An 18832-nucleotide genomic window follows, 5' to 3' on the forward strand; every position below is an offset into this window, starting at 1 on the left:
TAGTGGAGAATGGACAGAATGCAGGAAACAGTTTTTGGCTCCACCAAGCTCAAAATAGTATCTGTTTTAAAATTTTTATTTGTTATTTATTTGCAGGCAGAGTGAGAGAAAGAGAGAGGGGAAGGGAGAAAAAGAGTATAAATGAATGGGTACACTGGCCTTTTGCCATTGCAAAAGAACTCCAGATGCAAGTGCCACTTTGTGCATCTGGCTTTAAGTGGGCACTGGGGAATTGAACCCAGGCCAGCAGACTTGGCAAGCAAGGGCCTTTAAATGCTGAATCATCTCTAGCCTCAAAGTAGCATCTACAATACAAACTTGTCTATGACCTCTGTGGAAGCCTAGCTCTAACTCGTAAAGTATGTTCACTTTGGAAAGTAACTGACAACACTAATCATTATCAAAAGTTCACAACTCTGAGTATCTTTGCTTTATCTTTCTGTGGCATTACACATCCAAAATTTCTTCATGGCCTTCACTTATTTCCTTTGCCCACCTACCAACCGTGTCCATTTCACCTGAATTCTAGTTATTGGGACAATTTTTCTTAAAATTCCATAGAGCCACAAAGTTTACAACCACCATCATCAGCATAGATTCCCTTGGAATTATCAGGACAAGATCTGGACAGGTGCCTATCTCCCCACAAAAAATATTCTGTAAAACAAAATTGATCAAGAGCTGGGTCTACCTTAGGTCTATAGTTGGTCATTTTGTGCTCTGTGGACCCACATCGGAAACTTCTTCCAGAGCCCATATTGTGATTGTCAAGAACATCTGGGCAATCAGCAATTTCATTGATTGCATTTTCTTTCCTTCTTGTCTTTTCAAAAAAACTTTTTTATTGAAAACTTCCATAAATATAAACAATATGCCATGGTCATAGTCCCCTCCCATCACCCTCCCTTTTCCCCCACCAACTGCTTGTCTTTTTAATTATCTTCCTTCCAGTTGACTATCTTTCTTTAAAGAAATTGCAATACTTTATCCTCCTGGTTGTCTGTTGCTACTACTACTACTGTGAACCATCTGTGAGTTCTGTTTTAGATATTCCATTAATCCCTTCACATCTTCATTTGAGTACAGTACTCCTTTTTTGTTGCTGTTTTTATTTTATTTTATTTTATTTTTGTTTTTCCAGGTAGGGTCTCACTCTAGCCCAGGCTGACCTGGAAATCACTATGTAGTCTCAGGATGGCCTTGAACTCAACATATCTGTCACTCAAGTGCTGGGATTAAAAGCATGAGCCACCATGTCTGGCTACTCCTTTTTCTTTGTTTTCCTTTTATGTTTTGCTTGAGGTGCGTGATTTTTGAGGGACAGCCTATTGAGTTCAAGTAGTTTATGCTTTGTACATTCTGGGTTGGTCCTCTGGACAGACTCTTTCTTCATGTCCTCCCATGATGTCTCTGGTTTCATCAGTGGTCCCTAATCAGTCACATGTAAATCCTACTGTGCAGTTGAGTTAGCAAACCAGAGAAACCTGATCTCTTTTTTCTTTTGAGACAGACTCTTGCTTTTTATGTAGCCCATGCCCAGCAAAAGGGAACTTTTTAATTTTCCAATTTCTCAAACAAAGAGAAATAAAGGAAGGCTGGGCATAGTGGCCCATACCTGTAGTGCAAGAATTTGGGATTACTGAGACAAGAGGATTGCAAATTGAGGGTCTGGGGGAGGGTAACAAGTTCACCACTACACACAGTAAAGGGAATATTCAACTGGTTGTTGGGAAACCTTGACTGTAGCCCTAGCTCTGTTTCAGTCTAAATTTTATCTTGAGAAGATTACATCCTCTCTTAGGCCTACAGAATTTAGTCATTATTAGGAAGAACGCTTTTATGTAAGGGAACTAGTTATACAGCTCAGTGGTAGAGCACTTGCAAAAATTGGCAAGGCCCTGAGTCTGATTTCTGGGACCACAATAAAAAATGAAAAATAGGGCCGTGGAAATGGCTCAGCAGTTAAATTGGCTTGCTTGCGAGATCTGCCCACCTGGGCGCAATTCTCTAGAACCTACCTAAAGCTAGATGCAAAAAGTGGTGGAAGCATCTGGCATTCACTTGCAGCAGCAAGAAACCCTGGCATGCTCCCTGACACACACATAAATAAATAAAAAAAATATATTTTTACAGTGATAAATAAAAACGACCCTTGATCTCTTACTGATCTGGAAGTTTGGCTGTAATCCCAACATTTAGGAGGTTAAGGCAGAAGGATCTTAAGTTCAAGGCCAACCTGGGTTACATGGTAAGACTGTGTCTGGTAAAAACAAACAAACAACCAACTAAACAACAAAACATAACAAAAATGCAAGGAGGGAGCCAGGCTTGGTGGTGCACTCTGTAAATCCGAGCACTCTGGAGGCAGAGGCAGGAGGATTATTGTAAATTGAGGCTAGCTTGAGCCTGGGACTATAGAGTGAGTTTCAGGACAGTCTGGGCTAGAGTGAAACCCTGTCTTGGAAATTCTTTAGGTATTTACTTTATCTACCTAGGTCCTTGAGTCTATAACCCCTGCCTGGGTACTGCCGTGTATAATCATATTAATAGATGCAAATATTGGCTAGGGATGAGTCTCTATTAATATAATGTACTTTCTTACTTGTGATTAGTTTGAGAATTCTTTTCCTTTTTTGATGATGCTGGGGATAGAGTTTGGAGCTTCACAAAAGCAAGCACTCCACCACTGACATATGCTCCAGCCAAATGACATTAAAAACAATGTCTATTTTCAATTTTTTTTAAAAAAACATATCTTTTTTATTTATTTATTTGAGAGCGACAGACACAGAGAGAAAGACAGATAGAGGGAGAGAGAGAGAATGGGCACGCCAGGGCTTCCAGCCTCTGCAAACGAACTCCAGACGCGTGCGCCCCCTTGTGCATCTGGCTAACTTGGGACCTGGGGAACCGAGCCTCGAACCGGGGTCCTTAGGCTTCACAGGCAAGCACTTAACTGCTAAGCCATCTCTCCAGCCCTATTTTCAAATTTTATTTTAATTTTTTAAATTAAGTTTTCTACCTGAGAGAGAGAAAAAGAGAGAGAGAAGAAAAAAAAAAAAAGCCTGCATCAGGGCCTTCTGCCACTGCAAAGGAACCCCAAGTACATGTGCTACTTTGAGCATCTGGCTTTATGTGAGTATTGTGGAATCAAACCCAGGCTGTCAGGCTTTGTAAGCAAGTGCCACTGAGTCATCTCTCCAGCCTTACTTTCAAGTTAAAAAATTTATTTGTATTATTTATTTATTTATTTATTTATTTATTTATTTATTGAGAGAGAGAAAGAGAGAGAACAAGCACACCAGGGTCTCGAGCCACTGCAAACAAACTCCAGATGCATGCACCACCATTTGCTTCTATTTTACTTGGGTTCTGGGTCACTAAGCCATCTCTCTAGCCCTACTTGCAAATTTTAAATCAAATACAATTAGAAGTGTCGATAATTAGAAGAAAACAATTTGCATATCAACACTTCTAGAATCCATCAAAAAATAGTATTTAGTAGTCAAATGTTTTATTGCAATTCAAAATTTACAAAGAACTACAAAGAATAAAAATAAAACCTTCAATTTACAGAAATTAGACTGAAAAATAATGAATCGAATTTTTAAAGTAAAAGTGAGTTAGTTGATGGGGTGTTGGCATGCACTTATTATCCCCAGCACTTAGTAGATGAAGGCATGATAATCAGAAGTTCAAGGTCATCCTTAGCTATATCATAAAATTAAGGCCAGTTTGGGCTACATGAGACCCTGGAGTAGAGTAAGAGATGGGTGTGCAGAGAACTACTGAAAATTCTGTTCCTTAGGTTGTTTACAACTGTTGCCTGATTTGTTGGTTTGGTAAGGAAGGCAATAGCCATAGATAAAAACCAAAGTAGTAATAATTACATGCAAATTGGAGCTGAGTTCTCCATGTGCCCTTCAGGGCATGTTCTAGCATTTTGCACTAGTGGTTTGGAGCTTTTACAAATGTGTGACTGAAGAGTGTACCTGAGTGTGGGGTGTTTTGCACCAAAACTGTTCTGCCCTATGTGCAAACATTGGGTCTGTGCTTGGAAGGACCTTCTACAGCACCTTAGCATATTTTGACCATTAAAAAAATATTTATTTACTTATCTGCAAGTAGCGAAAGAGACCAAAAGAAGACACACACACACACACACACACACACACATATACACACACACACACACACACACAGAGAGAGAGAGAGAGAGAGAGAGAGAGAGAGAGAGAGAGGAAGAGAGGGAGAGAAGAGAGGAGAGAATGGAGCACTCTAGGCATTGCAAATGGACTCCAGAAGCAAGTGCCACTTTGTGCATGTGGCTTACGTGGGTCCTGGGGAATCGAATCGAGTTGTTAGGCTTTGCAGGAAAGTGCCTTAACTTTTGCCCAATCTCTCCAGCTCTGACCATTTTTGATAAGGAAAGCAAGTTAATGAAACCAGAACCTTCCTCCTCCTTTATTTAGCAATTACTAATTCCAACTGGGGCTGCCTTGTGCAGTTAGGTATAGCTCATGCAGACTCCGTAGAGGAGAAGGGGCCATTTAGTATTTTTTTTTTAATTTTTTATTTATTTATTTGAGAGCGACAGACAGAGAGAAAGACAGATAGAGGGAGAGAGAGAATGGGCGCGCCAGGGCTTCCAGCCTCTGCAAACGAACTCCAGACGCGTGCGCCCCCTTGTGCATCTGGCTAACGTGGGACCTGGGGAACCGAGCCTGGAACCGGGGTCCTTAGGCTTCACAGGCAAGCGCTTAACCGCTAAGCCATCTCTCCAGCCCCATTTAGTATTTATAAGTTGTCTGTACATTTATTCCTACGCTTAACAACTAGTAGAGGAAATACTAGTCCTACGAGGTAAATAAAACAAGCAAAAAAGCCTGGCACTTCTCCCTTCATTTTTTAGGTGCCTGATTTCCTTTGGGTCAGACTTCTGACTAATGCTGTACAATGAATGGCATGTTAATCATTCAAGGCCCCTCTGTTTAAAAACTGCTGATACCTAACCCACATCACCCTGCTTCAAAGCTGAAGGCACAAAGATAAGAGTGACTAAGGTATCATCCTGTCGACTTTTACAATGTTTTGCTCCAGGGTCTTTTAAAAGGCATACCCTGAAAGTTTCCAGTTACTATCCTATTCCTGCAGGCACCTTGGATTTTTGGAACAGCACAGATCACCCCATGATAAGATCACCCCCTAAGCAGAAGCAATCATAGAATGGAAACCATATTGTTCTTCAAGTGATAAGGTGATAGGGACTTTTCCAGGGATGTCCTGCAAGGCCACACCTAACCCAATGATCAACCAGACCACAAATTGACCCAAAACACAATGAGCCCAATACTTCTTTCTCCCCAAATGGCCATTTTGATTAAAATCCTTTCCTGTCTTTTGAACACTATTTTTGCTTACTTTCTTTGGGGTGAGTGTCTGCACATGACATACTGGAAACCCCCAAACCAGACTCCATTCTAGGACTGTGGTTCCATTTCAAGTGCTGATATTCACAGTGCATGCAACCTGCCCAGCAAGGTGAGGGTATTTCCAACTCCATTCCTGATCATATTAGGCTTATGTCAATTTCTTTCCATGATTTTTTTTAACAGTATAGATGGCAGAAATGGACTTTTCTTGGCTCTTATCTATGGCATACTGAGACTTAGGTTGAATATAATGTAACTTCATAATTCATAACCACAAAACAGTCTCCAAAATCTAACCATTATGAATGCTGGACTTAGTACCCAATCATTGCAAGGAGTTGTATTCAAATGAGTTTAACTAATTCGAACTGTTTGCCATATTTATCTTATACCCCTTTCAAAATCTGAAATGGAAGGCTGGGGATATAGCTCAGTTGGTAGAGTGCTTGGCTAGCATGCATGAAGCTCTGGGTTTGATCCACAGCACCAAATAAAGCCTGATCTGGTGGTTCATGGTTGGGAGCTATGAGCCTAACCTCGGCCATGTTGACAGAAACTGCTATATTGTGAGTTAAGTTTCTGTTTCCTCATCTAATGTTCAGTTACCAGAAACAAGAAATTGTACGCCTGGGTGATTACCCCCCGTGCTGCTGGTAACTGATGAAGAAACAAGGATATTGTGGGTTTAGCCAGTAACCCTGTGATCTTTGGCCTGACGCCCCCTTCTCCCTACAACCCTATATAAACCTATGCGTAAAAATAAAAATTTGAGACCTTGACCAAATACTTGGCTTGGTCTCTTTCTTTGTGTCTGCCTCTCCCCATTCAGGTTGGCTTCCCCTTGGGTCCTTGTTTAACTCCCCGCTGGCCGGGGCAGTGCATGCCTGTAATCTCAGCACTGAGGAGGTAGGGACAGGAGGGGAAGTTCAAGGTCAATCTTAGCTACATAGGAAGTTTGAGGCCAGCTTGGGACACATGAAATCTTGTTTGTGTTAACCATCCCCCAAAATAATAATAGATATGAAATGGAATTCAACTTTTAAAACATTTATTTAGTTGAGAGGAATAATGGGTACACCAGGGCCTCCTGCCACTGCAAAAGGAACTCCAGACCACTTTGGGCCACTTTGTGCATCTTGCTTTTTGTGGGTCTGGGGAATTGAACCCATGCCATCAGGCTTTGCAAGCAAGTACCTTTCACCATTGAGCCATCTTCCCAGCCTGGAATCTAATTTTCTTTTATTTATTTGAGAGAGAGAGAGAGAGAGAGAGAGAGACACAGAGAGACAGAGAGAGAGAAAGAGAGAGAGAGGAAAGGATGGTACCCCCAGGGCTTCCAGCCACTGCAAATGAACTCCAGACATATGCACCACCTTGTGTATCTGGCTTACATGGGTCTTGGGGAATTGAACCGAGGTCTTTTGGCTTTGTGGGCAAACATCTTAACCACTAAGCCATCTCCCCAGCCCCTGAAATCTAAATTTAAAAAATTATTTATTTATTTGCATGCACATGTGCATGTGCTTGTATGAGTGCATATCAGTGTGTGTGTGTGTGTGTGTGTGTGTGTGTGTGTGTGTGTGCAGCTGGGCCTTTTGCCTCTACAAATGAACACCAGATGCTTGCCTCATATTTGGCATCCGGTTTATGTGCATAGCTGGCAACTTAGACTGGGTGGCTTTGCAAGCAAGTGCCTTTAACTGCTAAGCCTTCTTCTCAGGACTGGCTTGGAAGTCACTGTGGTTGAGACTAATGACTTGAAGCCATCCTATCTGCCTCAGCCTTACTCTAAAACTGAGGTATACCTTCAACTCCACATATAGAAATATATGTTTGTTTGCTTTAGTTTTCTCTCTCTCTCTCTCTCTCTCTCTCTCTCTTTCTCTTTCTCTCTCTCCCTCCCTCCCTTCCTCCCTCTCTCTCCCTCTCTCTCCTTCTCTCTCTCTCTCTCTGTATCCTGTAGCCAAGGATGGCCTTGAACATGCAAAGCATCCAAAGGTGACTTTGAACTCCTGATGGTCCTTCCTCAATTTTCTAAATGCTGGGATTATAGACGTGTGCCACCATAGCCATCTTCCTTTCATATATTCTAAATAATTTTAGGATGCCTACAGTAACTAGTAGAATGTAAATGTTATGTGATATAGTACAATTGTTATATTCTATTATTTAGGGACAATAAATAAATAAGCTTAATGCTATTGGGGGAGTGCTGGGGATTAAACGCAGGGCTTCCTCCACACTGAGTAAGTGCTCCACCACTGAGCTGCATTCACACTCCTCCTTTCTTTTTTAAAAATCCAAATTTTATTTTCAGACAAGATGTCACTAAATTGTCCAGCCTGGCCTTGAATTTGAAGTTCTGCTTATCCTCCTAAATAGCTAGGATTGGAGTTATAGATTACCATGCTGGCACCACACCAGACATTCTTCTTTAAAATGAAAAAGGACATCTTAAATCAGTCACTAACTTTATATCTAATCTAGGTTTGTAAGCAGTCTCAACAAACTATCAATTTAGCAGGTAAGGAATTCTTGCTATTGTTTGATGAATGTGAGGCTGATAAACTAAGCCAGGCAGAGACACATCCTGATTAGCTGATTAGGGTTCTTTAGTATTTATCTCTTAATTCTTGTCCCTTAGTTCTTTATTCTGGTCTTGTATGACTAAACTATTAATTCTTCTCTTTTTCCCTTTTCCTTTTCCTTTCTTTTTTCTTTTTTTGGAGAATGACAGTGAAGCTTTTACTCGGTACTGCAGTGCAGCGAGGCAGCAGAGAAGGAACTATTGCCATGCGGAGCCTCCCATGAAAGTAACTGCGTCTACACCTCACTCCTGAGGGGCCCCCAGGGGAAATGCTCTAGCTGCACTATGGACCTGGAGGAAGCTCAGGGAGGAAAACTGAATACTGAGTCAGAGGGAAGAAAAGTGTGCCGGAGGTCCCCAGTCTCTGTCCTTTGCCATCAAGCTGTCCTTACTAGTGCAGCAATTCATCTTAGGTAAAGGGTCATTGCACTGAAGTGGAAAATATGATGCTGAAAACTAACAAAACATGGCCTAAAGCAGGCTGTGGTGGCGCATGTCTTTAATCCAGTAGAACAGATGGATTCCTGTGAATTTGAGGCCACCCTGAGACTACAGAGTGAATTCTAGGTCAGCCTGGGCTACAGTGAGATCCTACCTAAAAAAAAAAAAAAAAAAAAAAGGCCTAAAAGTGAAATAATTAGGGTCCTACCTCAAACTTTTCACCAAAATAGCTTCCAGAAAGTTTTGCATGTACATATAAAATAAAACCATTAAAATACTAGAACAATAGAACAAGGCTAGGGAGGTACATCAGTGGTAGAGTACTTGCCTCCTATCAGGTACCAGCATCTGGATTTGATTTTCTAAAAGCAGAATGAAAGAAGGAAGGCAGGGAAGGAGGGAAGAAGGGAGGGAGGAAGAAAAGGAAGGTAAAAAAGTACTAGAAAATATAAGTGGTTTTCAAAATGATGCTGAAGGAAGAAATTATGACCAAATAATTCTATAATAATATATTTGTCTGCATAAAATTTAACAAGCTACAGGAAAGCAAACATAAAAGTATAAAATGACAGGCAGAAAAATATTTGTAAAACAAATATGTGTATATGACAGACCAGGGACATCATGTGAAGAGCCATAAGAGAAATACATGACATAGGGCTGGGGATGTAGTTCAGTGGCAGAGTGTTTGCTTGCCTAGCATGCATGAGACCCTGGGTTTGATCCCCAGGACCACATAAACCAGGTCATCCTTAGCTACATATCAAGAGATTCTGATTAAAAAAAAAAAAAAGAAAGAAAACCCAAACTATTACAAAAGAAAGTCCTGGTGGCACAGTCCTATAATCCCCGCTACTCAGGAGGTTGAGACAAGAGGATCACAAAATTCAAGGTCTGTCTGGGCTACAGAGTGAGTTTAATACCAGCTTGGGCAAGTTAGTGATACACTATCTCAAAAATGGTGCCGGGGAATAACCTGTCATGATGCTCACACAAGTGCAATAGTGGCGCACAGCCATGGTGGGAAACCAACTGCTATTGATTTGGATAACTGATCCCCTCAGTGGAACGGGACCCATACCTGGAGCTGGGAAACAAGTCAGAACCATATCCAAACATGAACCTGCTCTCCATTATCAAGCTACCACCAATCGTGGGCTACAAAGGGCCTATACCTATTAAATTCTCTCTAAAAATAAATAAGGGCTATCCCATTTGTCTGGTGCTAACTTTACTCTCTGTTGGAGAATCTGCTTCTCTTTTTCAGATAGATGTAGATCCTAAGGAGAGAACCACCCCATCATACCTCAAAAGGGCCCCAGCCGAAACTAAAAATAATTGGCAAAACAAGCAAGGGTGCTGTTTTCTTGGTGAACCAGGTATCAGCACAAGGGTGAAGGAGATTGACACAGAGAACAATCAACTCCTACCAAATCAGATATCCAGAGACACAGAGGCTCCCAACACCGCATCACTGAAGCAGACCCACAATGAACCCAACATGGCTCAGGGAAATTTTGCGGAAGAGGGGCAGAAAGAATGTCAGAGCCACAAGTTGGGTCATGATACACTGAGACATTTCCTCCTACCTGTAACTGTGGGCTAACTCCACAATGCATGACCCATATACCTCAACAAGGAGGGCCCAGGGAGATGGGGTAAGACATGGACAAACCTAACAATGGTACCAACGTAACTGTATTCACTGAGTACAAAACTAATTAATAAAAATAAGTAAATAGGGCTGGAGAGATGGCTTAGCGGTTAAGCGCTTGCCTGTGAAGCCTAAGGATCCCGGTTGGAGGCTGGGTTCCCCAGGTCCCACGTTAGCCAGATGCACATGAGGGCGCAAGAGTCTGTAGTTCGTTTGCAGTGGCTGGAAGCCCTGGCGCACTCATTCTCTCTCTCTCTTCTCTCCCCGTCTGCCTCTTTCTCTCTCTGTCACTATCAAATAAATAAAAATAAACAAAATTAAAAAAATAAGCAAATAAATAAATAAATAAATAAAATGATGTCTGGGGATATATTTCAGTGGTAGACTACTTGCCTAGTATGTAGCAAGTCCTAGGTTCATTCCTCAGTACCACAAAAAAAAAAAAAGAAAGAAAGAAAGAAAGAAAGAAAGAAAGAAAGAAAGAAAGAGAAAAAGAAAAAAGAGACAAACGCTTTTTTTTTTTAAGTTTTTTATTTATTTATTTGAGAGCCACAGACACAGAGAGAAAGACAGATAGAGGGAGAGAGAGAGAATGGGTGCGCCAGGGCTTCCAGCCTCTGCAAACGAACTCCAGACGCGTGCGCCCCCTTGTGCATCTGGCTAACGTGGGACCTGGGGAACCGAGCCTCAAACCGGAGTCCTTAGGCTTCACAGGCAAGCGCTTAACCGCTAAGCCATCTCTCCAGCCCAAGAAAAAAGAGAGAAAGAAAAAAATGAGCCTCACTATTAATCAGTGAATACATCACTAAGATACCATTTTTCTTTCTTTCTTTGGTACTGGTTATTGAATTTAGGACCTCCCACATTCTAGGCAGGCATTCATTCACTGAACTATATCCCTAGCCCCAAGGTAACATTTTTCAAGTATCAGATTATCAAAGATTAGAAAGAATGACAGCATTTGGTGTTGGCTTAGGGTACTGAGAAATGAGAGCATGAATATATTTTCACTGAAAACAGACGTATATTTCTGGAAGGCAATTTGGCATTATAAATCAAAGGCCTTCAAAACGTGCTTATCTTTTTAACTAGTAATTATATGCTAGAAATTCATCATATGGAAATGTTCATATATATGTACTCAAAACATAATTAAAATAATGTTCACCTCTATTATTTATTATGATGATAAATGAGGAATATTTATTGTCAGTCAGTAGGATACTATTTAAATTATGACACATCTATCAGATAAAGCATCTTGATGAGTGTGGTGGTAGCACACACCTGTAATCCCAGCACTGTGGAGGGGTGAGGCCGGAGAACTGCCATGCTTTAGAGGCCAACCCGGGCTACGTAGTGAATTCCAGGTCACCTTGGGCTATAGATTGTGACCCTGGTTCAAAAAACAAAACACAAAACAAACAATAATATGGAAACTACTTCATTGTTAGCTAATTTAAAATATATGTATAGTTTTAGTGAGTTGGAGAGATTACTCAGTGGTTAAAGGCACTTGCTTGCAAAGCCTGACATTCTGGGTTCAATTCCCAGTACCCAAATAAAGCCAGATGTATAAAGTGATGCAGGTGGAGTTCATTCACAGTGCCAGGAGGTCTTGGTGCACCCATACTCTCTCTCTCTCAAATAAAATTATATATATGGGCATATATATATGTGTGTGTGTGTGTGTGTGTGTGTGTGTGTGTGTGTGTATGTGTGTGTGTGTGCGCATATATATATATATAAAATTTTAGAAAGAGAGTTTAGGGGCTGAAGAAATTGTCCAGTGGTTAAATGCCCTTGCATGCAAATTCTGATGACCTGGGTTCACTTTACCAGTACACAACTCCTCATGTAAAGCCAGAGGCACAAAGTTGTCTGTAGATCATTTGCAGCTGCAAGGGTCATGCCCATATTCTCTCTCTCAAGTAAACAACCAAACAAATAAAAAAAGTTAAAGAGAGTTTGGCTGGTGTGGAGACACACACCTTTAATTCCAGCACTCTCGAGGTAGAGGTAGGAGGATCAACATGAGTTCAAGGCTACCCTGAGACTGCTACATAGTGAATTTCAGGTCAGAAGGGGTTAGAGTGAGACCTTACCTCTGGGAGGGGGGTGGAAAGAGAGAGTTTGGGCAAAAGTTCCTTGAGGGAGTGTGTAATGCTGTGCCCAGAAGCGATAGGTTTTAACAAGAAAATCCCAGTGCCAGGGGTGGGTTACCTCCTAGTGAGTTGTTCAAGGAGGACTCATCAAGGAGGCCTCAGAGGCACCCAAAGCAATACAGGCTATTGTCTTGGTTACCCAACAGAGCAAAGTGGAAAAACCCTATTGCTGAAGACTCCATGTACTTCAATTGTAGGACACTCAGAAATCAAGCTGGAAGTGAGCTTTCTTTTTCTTTTAATAGTTATTTATTAGAGAGATAGGAGAGAGAGAGAGAGAGAGAGAATGAGTAGGGCAGGGCCTCCTGCCGCAACAAACAAACTCCAGATGTATGCACCAGTTTGTGTCTCTGGCTTTATATGGACACTGGGGAATTGAATCCTGGCTATCAGGCTTTCCAAGCTAGTGCCTTTAATCATTGCTCTACAGCCCCTCATTAACAGTCTTAACCAGCAGTGATCCCTGCAAACCACACAACTGGGGAGCCAGGCAAAATATGCCATTGGTGCAACAGTGGAATGACAATTATGGGGGTAACCACCTGCTCTAGATTGGATTTGAGGCCTGCTCCATGCGTGGGAATTCATGCCTGCTACTGAAACCCTAGTCAAAAGCCTTTGGCTTGGGCTGGAGAGATGGCTTAACGGTTAAGCGCTTGCCTGTGAAGCCTAAGGACCCCGGTTCGAGGCTCGGTTCCCCAGGTCCCATGTTAGCCAGATGCACAAGGGGGTGCACGCGTCTGGAGTTCGTTTGCAGAGGCTGGAAGTCCTGGCGCGCCCATTCGCTCTCTCTCCCTCTATCTGTCTTTCTGTGTCTGTCGCTCTCAAATAAATAAATAAATAAATACAAATTTTAAAAGCCTATGGCTTGAAAGGTCAAAGGTCTTAAGGGGAAAGCTTCTTCTGTTATTTGGCTAAAAAGATATATTGTATCCATCAAATTTGCTCTCTAAATATTTATGTTTATACCCATAAATTAGTGCTGTTCACACTTTGGGTCAGAAAAACTTCTTTTGGCAGATGGTGGTGACCACTAGGGAGACTTCAGACTCATCAAAGTGTTGAGAATAAGTGACATCAAATTAGAAGTCTGTGTCACCTCCTCCAAGGTTCAGAGAACATTGTGGAAAAGGAGGTGGGAAAAATATGGGAGACAAGCAAATGGAAAGACAAAGAATGGGAAAGACAAAGGGGAAAATGTGGGGGGGAGGAGGGTATTACCATGGGATTTTTTTATAATCATGAAAAATGTTAATAAAAATTAAGTAAAAAAAGGAAACTATAAAAATAAATAAATAAATAAAGAATGGGAAAGAGTATTTTGGAGGCCTGTCATCCTGGCATGAAGTGGCTATTGTAGTCATGACATCACAATGACTTGTTATTACCTATATAAGACCTGCAAAATATGGAGCCCATTAACATTTCACCATGTATCATCATACATGGAAGGTGGAGGAAGGTGGAAAACCCTCCCATCAAAATAGAAAAGGGAAAATCTGGTATGGTGGCACACGCCTTTAATCCCAGCACTAGGGAGGCAGACGTAGGAGGATTGCCGAGAGTTCAAGGCCACCCTGAGACTACATAGTGAATCATAGGTCAGCCTGAGCTAGAGTGAGATCCTACCTCGAAAAAGCAACAACAAAAAATGAAAACAAAAACAAAAACAAAAAACCCAAGGGACTCATTGGAAAGAAAGAAGTTCAGTGGAAGGGGAGGGGAAATGGGGGAGGGGAAACAAAAGAAGGTAGTAATGGGAGGAGATTATGATCAAATGCATTGCATATGAAAATTATCAATTAAAAAGATAAAAGTGGGCTGGAGAGATGGCTTAGTGGTTAAGGTCCTTGCCTGAGAAGCCTAAGGACCCAGGTTCGGTTCCCCAGTACCCATGTAAGCCAGATGCAGAAGGTGGCACATGCATCCTTTATAGTGGTTGGAGACCCTGGCATGCCCACTCTCTCCCCCTATCTGCCTCTTTCTCTCTCTCCCTCCCCCTCTCTCGAATAAATAAATAAATATTTTTAAAAAAGAAAAACAAAACAGAAGCTGGGGAAATGGCTCAGCGGATAAAGACACTTGCTTGCAAAGCCTTCCAACCCAGCTACCCATGTAAAGCCAGAATGGGAATTCATTTGCAAGAGAAAGAGACTGTGGTGTGCCCCAATATGCACATGCAAATAAATAAAAAATTTAAAAAATGAAAACATCGCTGTTGCCACCAGAGGTATGTCATAGTTTCTTTGTATGTGTGTGTATGTGCACGTGTGCATGCAATGTGTGTACATGTGTGTATACATATTTATGTGTGTGGTCACATGTGAGTATGGGTACTCATACAAGTGTATAGGTGTGAGTGTGGAGGTCCAAGATAGATGTCAGGTGTCTTCTTCAATCACTCTCCACTTTACTCTCATTTCTTCTTCCTCCTCCTCCTCCTTTTCTTCTTTTTTTTTTTAAGTTTTTTTTTTTAAATTTTTTATTTATTTATTTGAGAGCGACAGACACAGAGAGAAAGACAGATAGAGGGAGAGAGAGAGAATGGGCGCGCCAGGGCTTCCAGCCTCTGCAAACGAACTCCAGACGCGTGCACCCCCTTGTGCATCTGGCTAACGTGGGACCTGGGGAACCGAGCCTCGAACCGGGGTCCTTAGGCTTCTCATGCAAGCGCTTAACCACTAAGCCATCTCTCCAGCCCTTCTTTTTTTTTTTTTTGAGATAGGGTCTCACTCTAGCCCAGGCTGATCTGTATAATTCACTATGTAGACTCAGGATTGCCTTGACCTCATGGTGATCCTCCTACCTCTGCCTCCCAAGTGCTGGGATTAAAGGTGTGCGCCACCACGCCTGGCCCACCTTACTATTTTTGGCTTGTGCATATATGTGCGTACTTGTGGAGACCAGAGGTTGACATCTGAGGTGTCTTCTTAATTGCTCTCCACCATTTCATTTGTTTGAGGCAAGATCTTTCTTTAGTTCAGGCTGACCTGGAGCTCACTCTGTAGCCTAAACTGACCTGAAACTGATAGCAATCCTCCTCCCAAGTGTTGGGATTCTAGGTGTGCACCACTATGCCTGGTTCATCTTATTTTTTGACAGTTTCTCAATAACCTTGGAGCTCACTGATTTGGCTAGACCAGTTAGCTAGCTAGCTAGGGATTCTCCCGTGTCCATTTTCTCAGTGCTGGGATTATAGGCACATACTGCAATGCCCAGCCTTTACTTGGGTGCTGGGGATTCTACTTCACATCCTCATGGCAGGTACTTTACTGATGGAACTGTCTCTCTAGCTAGTAGATTGATTCTGGATATACAAAAATGATCAAGGGCTGGAGATGTAGCTTGGTAGATCACCTGCTACCATACTATAGATCCTGCTCTTCAGTCTCAGCAAAACCAAATTAATGAAAAACAAGGGCCAGGCTGTTAAATACTGGATAAAATATAACTGTCATGGACAGATTCACCTTGCTGGGATAAATATCCAAAGCAAGCACAGTTTATAGGAGGAAGGGAATTTATTTTAAGCTTACAGATCCAGGGGAAGTTCCATGATGGTGAAAGAGCTGGTTCCTTTACTAAACCCACACAGAGAGAAAAATAATCACCACCAGCACCACAGGAAGCACACTCCAGGATCTCTAGGCAGAGCTCAAACACTCTGCTTACCTCATACCAGAATTCAGATCAGCTCCCACAATATCTTAAGGCTGGACCCCGGAATCCACCCACAATGACACTTCCTCCAGCCAGGGCTGGGGATTCAAGTTACAAGCTTTAATAAAGTCCTGAATAATGGAGGACATCCATTCAAGCTACTGCAATAACATCCTTTGATAGTCAATTCTTCCTCTTATAAAAAACATTGTATTTTCTTTTTCAGTAATAAAAAAGCTAAAACTCAAAATTATTATTATTATTTTTGCAGTGATGGAGATAGAACCCAGTGCCTCCCACATTCTGCCACCCAGCTACACCCCTGAGAATCTTTTTCATGTTGTTTTTTCCCCTTTGGTGGTGCTGGGAATGGAACCTAGAGCCTCACACACACTAAACAAGTGATCTAACACTGAGATATACTTCAGCCCAATGTCTGATTTTGTTTTAGTCCAGATTAGCCTCCACACTCTCTATGTAGCTGAGCATGACTCCTGATCTTCCTGCTTCCACCTCCTAAGTGCTGATATTAAAGGCATGTGCCACCATGCCCAGTCATGCCCAGCTTTTTTTGTTTTTCTGTTTTTTTTTTTTTTAATATTTATTTATTTATTTGAGGGAGAGAAAGAGAATGGGCATACCAGGGCTTTCAGCCACTGTAAATGAACTCCCGTCATATGTGCCACCTTGTGCATCTGGATTATGTGGGTCTTGGGGAATCGAACCTGGGTCCTTTGGCTTCACAAGCAAACACCTTAACTGCTAAGCCATCTCTCCAGCCCAAATGAACTATTTTTTTTTTCAAGGTATGATCTCACTTTAGCTCAGGCTGACCTGGAATTCACTATGTAGTCCTACCTCTGCCTTCCAAGTGCTGGGATTAAAGGAATATGCCACACCATGCCAGATTAAGATTGCTGTAGCTGCCTGGATTAACATCTGGGTCCTCATTCTGTTCCATTAATCTACATGTCTGTCTTTGTGCCAACGCCATGCTGTTTTTGTTACTATGGCTTTGTGATATAGTTTAAAATTGAGTATGGTGATGCCACCATCCTTATTTTTTTTTTTCATTTTTTATTTATTTATTTGAGAGCGACAGACATAGAGAGAAAGACAGAGGGAGAGAGAGAGAATGGGTGCGCCAGGGCTTCCAGCCTCTGCAAACAAACTCCAGATGCGTGCGCCCCCTTGTGCATCTGGCTAACGTGGGACCTGGGGAACCGAACCTCGAACCGGGGTCCTTAGGCTTCACAGGCAAGCGCTTAACCGCTAAGCCATCTCTCCAGCCCCCATCCTTATTTTTGTGGCTCAAAATTGTTTTGGCTATTTGAGGTTTTTTTTGTGCTTCCAAAAGAATTTTAGGATCGTTTTTTATATTTCTGTGAGGAATGCCATTGGAATTTTAATGGGGATTGCATTAAATGTGTAATTGCTTTTGGTAAGATTGACATTTTCACAATATTGATTCTTCCAATCCAAGAACATTTTCACAATATTGATTCTTCCAATCCAAGAACATTTCCTTGTGTCTTCTGCAATTTCTCACTTGAATGTTTTTTTTTTCTTTTTTAAATTTTTATTAACATTTTCCATGATTATAAAATATATCCCATGGTAATTCCCTCCCTCCCCACCCCCACACTTTCCCATTTGAAATTCCATTTTCCATCATATTACCTCCCCATTACAATCATTGTAATTACATATATACAATATCAACCTATTAAGTATCCTCCCCTCTTCCTTTCTCTTCCCTTTATGTCTCCTTTTTACCTTACTGGCCTCTGCTACTAAGTATTTTCATTCTCACGCAGAAGCCCAGTCATCTGTAGCTAGGATCCACATATGAGAGAGAACATGTGGCGCTTGGCTTTCTGGGCCTGGGTTACCTCACTTAGTATAATACTTTCCAGGTCCATCCATTTTTCTGCAAATTTCATAACTTCATTTTTCTATTTTTTCTATTTCTATTCTATTTCTATTTTTTAAAATATTTTTTTCTTTATTTTTCTTTATTTATTTGAGAGTGACAGGCAGAGAAAGAAAGAGGCAGAGAAAGAGAAAGAATGGGCGCATAGCCTCTAGCCACTGCAAATTCCAGATGCGTGCACCACCTTGTGCATCTGGCTTACGTGGGTCCTGGGGAATCGAGCCTAGAACCGGGGTCCTTAGGCTTCACAGGCAAGAGCTTAACTGCTAAGCCATCTCTCCAGCCTGTCTTTTGTTTTTTTGTAACATTGATTCTGGGAATAGAACTCAGGTCTTCATGTTCATTTGGCAAACACTGTACCAACTGAGACCCCAGCCTATGATTCAGTTTTTAAAATTTATTTATTTATTTTTAAAAATTTTTATTTATTTATTTGAGAGCGACAGACACAGAGAAAGACAGATAGAGGGAGAGAGAGAGAACGGCGCGCCAGGGCTTCCAGCCTCTGCAAATGAACTCCAGACACGTGCGCCCCCTTGTGCATCTGGCTAACGTGGAACCTGGGGAATCGAGCTTTGAACCGGGGTCCTTAGGCTTCACAGGCAATCGCTTAACCGCTAAGCCATCTCTCCAGCCCAAATTTTATTTATTTTTTTTTAACAACTTCCACGATTGTAAACAATATCTCATAGTAATGCCTTCCCTCCCCCCACTTTCCCCTTTGAAACTTTATTCTCCATCATGTATGATTCATTTTTTAATCCACTAATGAATTTGAAATTTATAAATCACTCTACTAAGTTGGGAGTGGTGGTACATGTCTGCAATCTTAGCACTTGGAAGATAGAGGCATGGAGATCAGGAATTCAAGGCCAATTTTGGAAACACAGGGAGTTTGAGGTCAGGATGGGTTTCAAGAAACTTTGTCTGAAAAAAAAAAATTTGGGTTAAGGGAATAAC

General features: G+C 41.6%; 1 pseudogene; it reads right to left on the reverse strand.

Moving 5' to 3' along the window:
• Positions 1-400: 400 nt before the first annotated feature.
• LOC101603721 lies at positions 401-1420 on the reverse strand (annotated as a pseudogene).
• Between the last annotated feature and the right edge of the window lie 17412 nt (positions 1421-18832).

This window comes from Jaculus jaculus, chromosome X, assembly GCF_020740685.1.
Source record: "Jaculus jaculus isolate mJacJac1 chromosome X, mJacJac1.mat.Y.cur, whole genome shotgun sequence".
Classification (NCBI taxonomy): Eukaryota; Metazoa; Chordata; class Mammalia; order Rodentia; family Dipodidae; genus Jaculus; species Jaculus jaculus.